Below are 9,645 nucleotides of genomic sequence, written 5' to 3'. Positions count from 1 at the left end.
TGTCAGCTTTTGTAGATGTTTTTTATCAAATAATGCTGTGATCATTTGGGATTAAAGCTAATAGGACCGCTTTCTCTGGGGGTCATTTCCACATTGCCTATTAGTTTCTGCAGATTCTGATGGACTCTGTCTGGGTCTCTGTGTTGTTTATCCTCCTTCCCTCCTGCCCTGTCTCTAATCCACATCTATCAAGGGCCTTTTCTTGCAGCTATTTGTGGTAGGTAATTTACTGCCTGATGTGGGTGTTGGATTATTGGATTATAAGGTTTTGTTTGTCTTCTCCCTAGGCTGGATACCCAGAAAGCCTTTTTATCTTTTTTTCAACCTGCTGCTGTGTGGTCCTTTGAATAACTTTATGTATGAATTAAAAAGAGGGAGGGAGGGAGAGGGGTATGCTTACAAGAAGGAAACGTTTTGCTGACATTTGCAGGATAGCTGTAAACACGAACAGTGCTGCTATGTGAACACCTTTCTAGTACAAACAGCTCAACTTGCTTTATGACAGTTAGCATGAATATAAAATATTCATACCCTATTCATATATGCAATGATGAGCTCAAAGAACACCACTCTTTCATAAGCCTGTCAGTGTATTATTCATACTCTGTACAGTTCGTATCTTTAGACAGTTTTTAATGTGCACATTATATACTCAGAAATATGTCTTATTTACACCTAAATTTTGTGAGACTTGCATCTGAAATGGTGCTGATCCTCACCCTTTATGCTGTGCAGGATAATTATAAAGTCCAACCCCTTCCTTTGAGATATTTTTGTCTTGATTAAGATTAAGCATTGTTTAAGTTGCTTCTTGCTAAGGTTTTTTTGTGTGACATTTATGCCAACTCATAATGAGGCGGCATAGGTGTTATTAGTATTGTTTATTGCTCTTGTTTCCATGTTCAAAAAAATGACCTGGATTTTTTTATGTGCAAATCAGTTCAGAGCCTGAGCAAGGCTGCACAGTCCAGTGAGCTGGTATTTCTCTAAAAATTTCTGTTTGGCCACTCGGGGAAAGTAAACCAATATTTATTCAGTTTAACTGTGGAAACGAGGTGTGGGAAATCACCCTGTTAATATAAATGCATGCTGCCCAATTCTCTCATAAATGTTTGATCCTATTGTATTACTTCAACAACAACAACAAAAAACAACAGAGAATAATAGGAAGCCGCAAAGTACTGAATCCTCATGAAAATCAAGCACAGTTTTTGACCTCCAAAAGCATTAGCTCATCCTCCAACTAAGAGATGGTAAATCATTTGCTCAGTCCACTCCCTAATTGCTGGTTTCCAGCTGACCACTGGGGAGGCACACAGTGCTCGGACTTCTGGTCAGAAGCGTGTGTATACCTTGGGGCAGACTGCAACTCAAACCACCTCTTGTCTGGGGGGAATTTAAATGGAAATAAGCTTCTGGTGGTAAAATGGAGGTCATGGGGATCTCATTTTGTTACTTTAGTTAAATTAATTTTAAAAAACCCAAATAAATCAGTCAGTCATGAGGAACAAATGAATTGAAAATAAAGCATAATAAATTCCATTGCTCATGGGACTGTTATCACCATCCATTTTGCCTTTTCTGCGTCCTGACTTTATCTTGCAATGACTTCTTCCATTTTGGTCTGGAATGAGTGTAATACTGAGCAACCTGATCCAGGTTAAATCAAATGCAGACCACACACTGATTTCTAAAATGCCGTGATTCCATCACCTGTCTTTCAGAATGTTTGCACAAGGCTTCACTCAATGGGTCTCTGATTTTTGACTCAAGCTTGTGCATACATGATTAATGCACGTTGCTGTGCATTATTTTTCACTACTGTCATATGGAAAAGAATTTCAAAGGGCAGGATTTAAAGTTAACTGCTCTGACTAAATATAATTACGAGAAATGGCTTAATTTTGGGGTATGATTGGTGTCCTCATGTTGTGGTGGTGCAAGCTATAAAAACACAAAAAATACTCAGGGGCTGGAAGACTGATTTTTTTGCTGAGCTGAGATTCCTTCAAGATGGGAGTCAAATTTAGTTCATGATTTTTTCTCCCAAGACTTTGCATAATAGGCAGGCAGAAATCAATGTCTGACTTTCACTACTTTTGAAGATGTATTTTTCTTCATATTCATTCTTAGTAATCTTTTTTTATCATTGGGAAATCCTTTTTACAGTTCAGATCCAACAACAAACAATAGTTATTAATGATCTTTCACATATGAACTGGAAGAGGACGTTACCATGATAAAGAAATTGTAATGTGCAATAGTGTAATTTAAACTGCTCTTTTTTAGTATCTCAAATAGAGCTTCTGTGTAAGGTGAGTTTATTGAAAAATAATGATTAGCACAAAAGACAAATTGAGTAATCTGTTTTGGCTGTCAGATTAAAACACTACAGATAAATTTGATGCCAAAGCAACCTTTGGCCTCAAAAGAACCCATGGTCTGAGATTGGGTTAATGTGACATATCACAGCTGGATTCCTTAACACTAGAAAAGTGTAAGGTCTGGTCTTCAAGGCACCTGGTAATAAGAAAGGAAGCTCTCTCTCTGCATTTATGGAACAAGAACTGGTAACTTCTAACTCACAGAGAACACAAAGTGTAGGTAAAGGAAGCACCTATGCAGTGGAAATGTTAAGAGAGGAAAGACTTAGAGATGGTCCTGGAATTAAATGTATACTTGACATCGTTATTTCAGGCAGGGTGACAGTGCTGACCATGGGCTCAGAGACAAGGGTTGCAAAAGTGGAAATGGTATGTGTGTTGAAGGCAGTTGCAGGTGTGCCATATGCTCAAGTTTGAGGACTCAAATAATCTCCACCTCAGCCTTTGAAAGAGATAGCTTCATAAACTGGAGATTTTGCAGCAAAGATTTCTGTTGAAGACATCTAACAGAAGATAAATACCAAATCTGATACATAACCTGAAGAAATGGTGACAGTATATATATACCATACTATGGAAGGAAGGCAAAAATATTTGAATACCTGAAGGTAAGTAGGAAATGTAATAAAATTTCTCAGTGGTTTATCAAAGAAAGATTTCTTACCAGACTAAGATAATAGTGTTTGTAATGGTTTTAATTTAATAAAACCAGGCAGAAACACCAATTAATGTAGGGGTTTTAGTATTAATTTTTCTGGGAGGGAGAGATTAGGAGAAAAACAAACAAAGCAGGCTTAATCTTAAAAATGAACTAAAATAGTTTTATTAGCATATATTAAAAGACTGAGAAAAGAAAAAAAAAGTTGAGAAACAAGAAAAAAACTTAAGCTAAAACAGAATGATAACTTAAAACACACTTCTTTCCTCTTACAAACTATTAACTTTCTCATTGAACAACATAGAAAGACATAGGATTTTCAGTCAGTTTCACCACTTAAACATTACTCATTACTCTAGGAGAAGAGTCCTTCTAATATCTTTTTATGAAGACATTTGCTACAAGACAGAACAGTCCAGCACTCTCAATGTTACACATCTGCTGCCGCCCAAAGTTTTCGCAGACTGTGATGTTCTATCAGCAGAGCTTCTCAGTGTATCTGGGGTACTATTTATGAATACTTCTTCTGATCTAAAATTATCTTTATCTCAAAGGTTGAGACCTCCTTTTGACCCAGGAGCGGGGGTTTCAGAGTTCCCAAATAAATCTCTATTACATCAGTCTTTAATTTTGATTAGAATAGCATTCTACCCAAATAATACTAAGATGCCGCAAAGAACAGTTAATTTCTTCATAATTTACCTTAGAAAAGTCCGGTTAAAAATGTCCACTTCTTCAATCCTATTCCAATATTATTCTTTCACTTCTCATTTAACTGACTATCTGTGGTGTCTGTTCCATGTACCCTCTGTTTTTCCTTTCTTCTTTCTCTCAAGGAAGAATTGTGCTTTAGAAGTTCTGTGTTGCTAAGAAAGAGTTACGTCTGCCAGGGCTTGCAAAGGCCACGTGCACGCGCCGGGCTGCAGGGCTGCTGAAAAAATGCAAGGCTGTGCGGATGGAGGAAGCTGGTAAAGGTCCTTTTTTCCACCCCTCGGTCTTATCCGGGGCGGTCCAGCTCAGAGCTACTACAAAGCTGAAAAAGGGCTTCACTCAGGCTGCTCTTGTGCAGGTAGCAGCTCTCGGAGGCTCGGCCGGGCCCGGCCCAGCCGCCCACAGGGCAGAGGATCCCGACCTGATCTTCCCCCGCGCTGCATGCGGGCAGCAGCTCTCAGAGGCCTGGCTGGGCCCGGCCCAGCCGGCAACGGGGGACCCGACCTGGGCTCCCCCCGCTCTCCACGCAGGCAGCAGCTTCTGGGGGCCCGGCTGGGCCTGGCCCGGCCGCCCACGATGGGACTCATGGCTGATTCTAAAGTGAGAGAGCAAGGCGGTCCCAGCAGATTAGTTTTAAATGATCCTTCCAAAGTCACACTGACAGTTCTCATTGGTCAACTTTGCTGCCAATATCCCAGCCAGCTTTTTGATAGGTCCTTGTCCTCCCCCCCAACCCGCATCGGTCAGGGCAGGGTAAAAACATTTTACATTTCTCTGTATCTAGAAAACAAGATTGTGCCAACCCATGATATGTTTCTTGCCTAAACAGTCAGTTTCTGGATAAAAACAACACAATATTTTTTGCTGTGACATTCAGTACAATGCCATTTGGATATATGTTGGGGTAAATTATTTTGAGAATAAACACAGGGGCAGAGAAGATAAACTCAATCTGAACCAGGTGTTGGGAAGGGCCCCTAGGTTGTCGAAAGGGGGAAGAAACTTATTTTACTGAATGAACATAATTTAACCTGCTAACAGGAATCTGGGTTAGTAGATCTGTGCTCCCTACAATAACATCAGGACACAGCACCTGGAAAGAAGAAGAATATTTTTTGGATCCCTAGTGATCTCTAACAACCAAAACCAGTGTGTTTCCACATCAATCTGTTCAACAAAGTATCAAGACTTTTATCCTTTTATGATGGAGGAGAATGAGATTATTTCCATGTTTATAAGATATTTTCTCTTAGTGGAGTTGTACTGTCCTGCTTGCAGCCCAGAAGAGGCAGAGGATATGTTCCAGGACTCTTGTTCAGTCACGTCAGAATGTTCATAAGGCATTTCTTTTGGATTGTGGGATGACTTGCTTCATCATGGTAGTTTCTTGAATCTAGACTGGCTTGTAGTGTGAAGAGAAATGGAAAAATCTTTCAAAAGAATAATAAGCATGAGGTATTTTCATGAGCTGGTTTGCCATCTTGAGCCTGGGCAGGCAGGTCTAGATATTTTTAAATAATAAAACAACAGATTAAATATTGTTTCTCATTATGTGAAGCCACATTTGAAAATATTTTGTTGTTTAATTTTTTTCCAACTCTTTAAAAAAAGGCTATAAATGTTAAATGGTGTTGTTTAACTTAATACTTTTACACTCCTACACAGTGTTATGTACTGTGATGATATTTTGTGAATTTATTCTCTTGTTGATACTTCAATTGACCGGTTTTGTAAGAATATTATTATTTTTTAAAACTTAAGTACTGCTGATTCCAGTGAAATTTCAGTTTTTTTGTGATCCAGAAGGAAATTCAGCTCAGACTAGTCTGGCCACCTCAAATGAAATATATGTTGTAGTGGATAGCAACTGAATCACCCTTCTTTGCTCACCTGGATCTCATCCATGGTGACCATTTAGTAGACTTGAGAGATGGTAGAAATTTTGGTGTTATCTTGGTGTCACATAAAAGGAAAAGCTGCATGTCACTAAAGCAAAGCTGAGTAGTTGTACAATACACATCTCTGTCCAGGACACTAGGATGCATGACAGGTGTGACATATTCTGTACATGGGCCTGTTTACCAGTGATTAAAATATGAGAGTATATATTTTATTGGTGCTGTACTTGATCTGATTTACTCTATTTAATTTACTTCAAAAGGAGGGAATTTTATTTTTTCCTCCTAGTCTATGATCTATTGCTACAAACGAGATCCTTGACATACACTGAAATTTGTGGTATGCTCTCAATCAGATGGGAACGTTAGAATTATGATAAATCTGTGAGGCGTTACTATTATTTTGATTTCTGGCTCATTTTACCAGTGAAAGCGGGTAACAGAGTAAAAAAATGAACAGGGACTCCTAAATGAGATAAAAATCTGATTACAAGTGATTTCCTTTATTTTATTTTCTTATACTAATTTCCCCATTCCTCTTGGTTCTTTTGTCCTTGTGATGACACCAGTGTCCCTGCAGTACTGTCCTTCCTTTGCTGTGCTATTTCCCCCACTGAAGAAGGTCATTCCATCTTGGCACACTGGGGCTGAGTTAGGAACAGAGAAAACAGGCTTTGTTGTTTGCTGCTAGATTTGCTTTTACTGTTCCAAATTTTTCTGCATCTGGTTATTTACGACAAATTCCAGCCTTTTGAGAACTTCCTCTAACCTGTTTTACAATGGTTTTATGTCTTGTGTGAAACCTGCTTCACTTTCCCATTCCTTGGGAATACTGGAAGTATTTGGTTTTATCCTGGCTCTTACGTGACTCCTTACTTTTTGCTCTGCCACTAAACCCAGTTCTGGGATCACAAGTTTTGGTCCAAAGATATAAAATTGTCAAAGCTATCCTTGAAGAGAGAGAGTGGCCCAAAAAGTAACTTATCCTCTTCTTCCTTCTGTTAGTGATATGGATTAAAAAAAAAAAAAAAAAAAGCTTTTTGCACTGGAACTATCAGTTCTGCCTTTAGGAAGATAGTGAAAGGACAAAATCCCAGCATTCAAGGGACTGAAAGTGAATTTTGACTAAGAAGCTTGGGGCTTCATCATCAATATCAGGAGTGGGGAAAGCAGGAACACCTCCTTCCTCAGCCAGCTTTTCACTAGCATGACTAACTAGCTCAATGTCTTTGGGAGGCTACATTTAATACTGTGTCACCATCTTGTGTGGCACCTTGGGCAAGACATGTGAGAATGGTGGGAATTCACTGCTGGTATGACCTAAGCGTGGTATGTTCTTCTACCATGCTACAGGAGTTGTGTCCTGATGTGACATACCTCAGTCTTGGTAAGATAAAGCTCTCATTGCACATCCAGCAGGTATTTTGGGAAACATCAAATTCCATGTTTGGGCAAAATCTGAATATTTTTTGACTTTCTCCCTATTAAAACTTTTATTACATTTTACATCAACCAAGAAGAGTATATAGACAGAGCTTATGTAGCCTTTTAATAACATCTTTCAAAAGAATTTTTCCTCCACTAAATCTTTAGTGTTCCAAGCTTATTAAATCATTAAGTATCTTTAGTCATCCTTGAAATATACTTTGAGTTTTGGGAATGAATTCACCTTTCTTTGGGGGAAGATTGGTACATCAGAGGTGTGGAAGGAACCCATGGCTTTCATTTGATTGCTCAGAAATGATTTTTTTAAGTTGGAGACAACCTCTGTGCAGGAGCTGAGACGTGACCCTACACGTCAGCTCAGCCCAAAGAAGAATGGAGCAAAGAAACCACGCAGGAGGGCTGTCTAATCTCCTGAGAGCCCTGGAGAGATGTTATCCATTTCAAGGATGCACCTTAAAGCTGCCCAGCTGATGGGACCAGTTTTGATGGGGCTGGAGTGAAGTCTGAGAAGCAGAGGTGCAAGATCTCATGTTTTTAATTTCTGTGCTCTGAGACTGTAGCACAGTGAAATGCTTTGTGTTCAGAGGTAAAGAGCACATTTCATACGAACAGAACACATAAAGCTTTCTCTGTGTTGTGCTATTAAAACAACTCAATGCTTTTGCCTAAGAAGTAGATCTCCCATATACACACAGAATTCAGATCACTCGGGGAGATATGTCAGCCCTAAATCCCACATAGATGGACAGACATGTCTTTCTGAAGTGCTCCCTCAAAGTGAAATAAATAAGGACAATACAGCATTGAAAACCTCCTATGGTTTCAAGAAAATAGATACCCATATTCTATTTGGTAAAATACTACAGATAAGCATTACAAAGTATAGCAAAACCAACCTAATTATATTACCTTCCAATTCTAGTCTGATCTTTTTCACTAATATTGATTTCACTTTGTATTCCATTTGAGCTTACAATGGCAACTGAATTAAGCCAATGTACTTAATTTTGATGTCTATCTGTGCAGAGAAAAAAGAATATGTGCCTGGTGGAGATCATTACAGGGAAAAAATCCTCCAGTAGATTTTTCTTGCGCTATGGTGCAGCATAAGTCAACCATTGCATGTGTCTATACAATTTAGGAAAGAAAAATTAGAGATGATTTGCAATTTAAAAAAAGAGCTCAACATAGGCTATTGAAAAGCTCATTAATTTTACAGCAACATCCATATATTGATTTTACTCTCTGTAGGTAGAATTTTGATAAAGATGGTATTTTGAAATTGGTCAGAAATTACACTCTTCATTTCTCAGGATTATCTGTTACTGTTATTATTATTTTAAACAAGACCATATACATGGGTATAATCTATACACATCCACTGTAATTTGTTTAACGATCTTGTCTCCTGGCAGCAGTGTTCACTCTGCCCTAAGTGGAACAGAATAATGAGAAGTTGATTTGATAGACAGACAAAAAGAAAAAAAAAAAAAAAAAGTGTTTTGTAGGTAGTAGGAACTTTGAGAAGTTGATTTTGCTGAAACAAAAAAGAAAAGATATTGTAGTAACCATGTGAACTTGGAAGATTAAATATCATGGAGTTGAGAATCTTTTAGGATTAGAGATAGGCAAAACAGATTTCGAAGAGCAAATTCACTGAGAACAGTTTGGCAGCTCAAACTCAGGGCAAATCTAAACATATTGCTTCAGCTACAAGGAAAAAAGGAGGAGAATCACAATAGCTGGTTTCAATACTATCAAAAGGAAATATTTTGGTTCTGTTTTGAAGATGTGCTAGCATGGACTTCTTCAAGGTTAGTAAGTGAAATTTAGGGCTATATAAATTTTTTTAAAATAAGCCAAGATAAAATAAAAGGCTTAAAGTCACCTTGAAGCATTGGGCTTTTTTTTTCCCTTTAAGTTCTTGTGCTGAGCAAAAATCCATTATTCACACAGTGGCAGCAAGACTTTCAGCTGATTGGATATTTATGGGTAACAAGAACATTCAGTGTTTTAACCCTCGGGCTCCGGGACATCTTCTGTAACTTCTGGCAATGGAGATGTTAAAGGGGACTACTCCTGGGAAGGGAGTACGAGATTTCTGACTCTGAAGCTTTCAGCTCTGGTCTGAGGTAGTTACTAGATTTTGTACCACAAAGCAGGGGCCACATCTCCCTCAGACAATTCTAGTTTTCACAGGAATGTTGGACTCTGGTCCAGAGCCCTAGACATGACTGCTGCAGGTAAGCTGTGAAGGATGCTAATGAGGGCAGGATGCTGACAGGCACAAAGTGCACCTTCTTGATAAGTTCTACATAGACATTATTTGTCATCCAAAACCACAGAGATGTTGTGAAATATACTCCCTCTAGCCACCCCCCAGGCTCTAGCTAGTTCAGTTGTTCAGGGGTTTTAGGGAAATATATTTCATAGAGACAGAATAAGGATTTCAAAAGAGTGGCTCTCACCCCAGCTCCAGTCCAAGCTTTATTCTCAAAGTGATGAAGAGAGAGGAGAGAGAGCGAACAGAAAGAGACGGCGTTTATCT

The sequence above is a fragment of the Hirundo rustica genome, chromosome 6 (assembly GCF_015227805.2).
Source record: "Hirundo rustica isolate bHirRus1 chromosome 6, bHirRus1.pri.v3, whole genome shotgun sequence".
Lineage (NCBI taxonomy): Eukaryota > Metazoa > Chordata > Aves > Passeriformes > Hirundinidae > Hirundo > Hirundo rustica.
The sequence above is the reverse complement of the archived record's forward strand: the minus strand, read 5'-3'. Positions refer to the sequence as shown.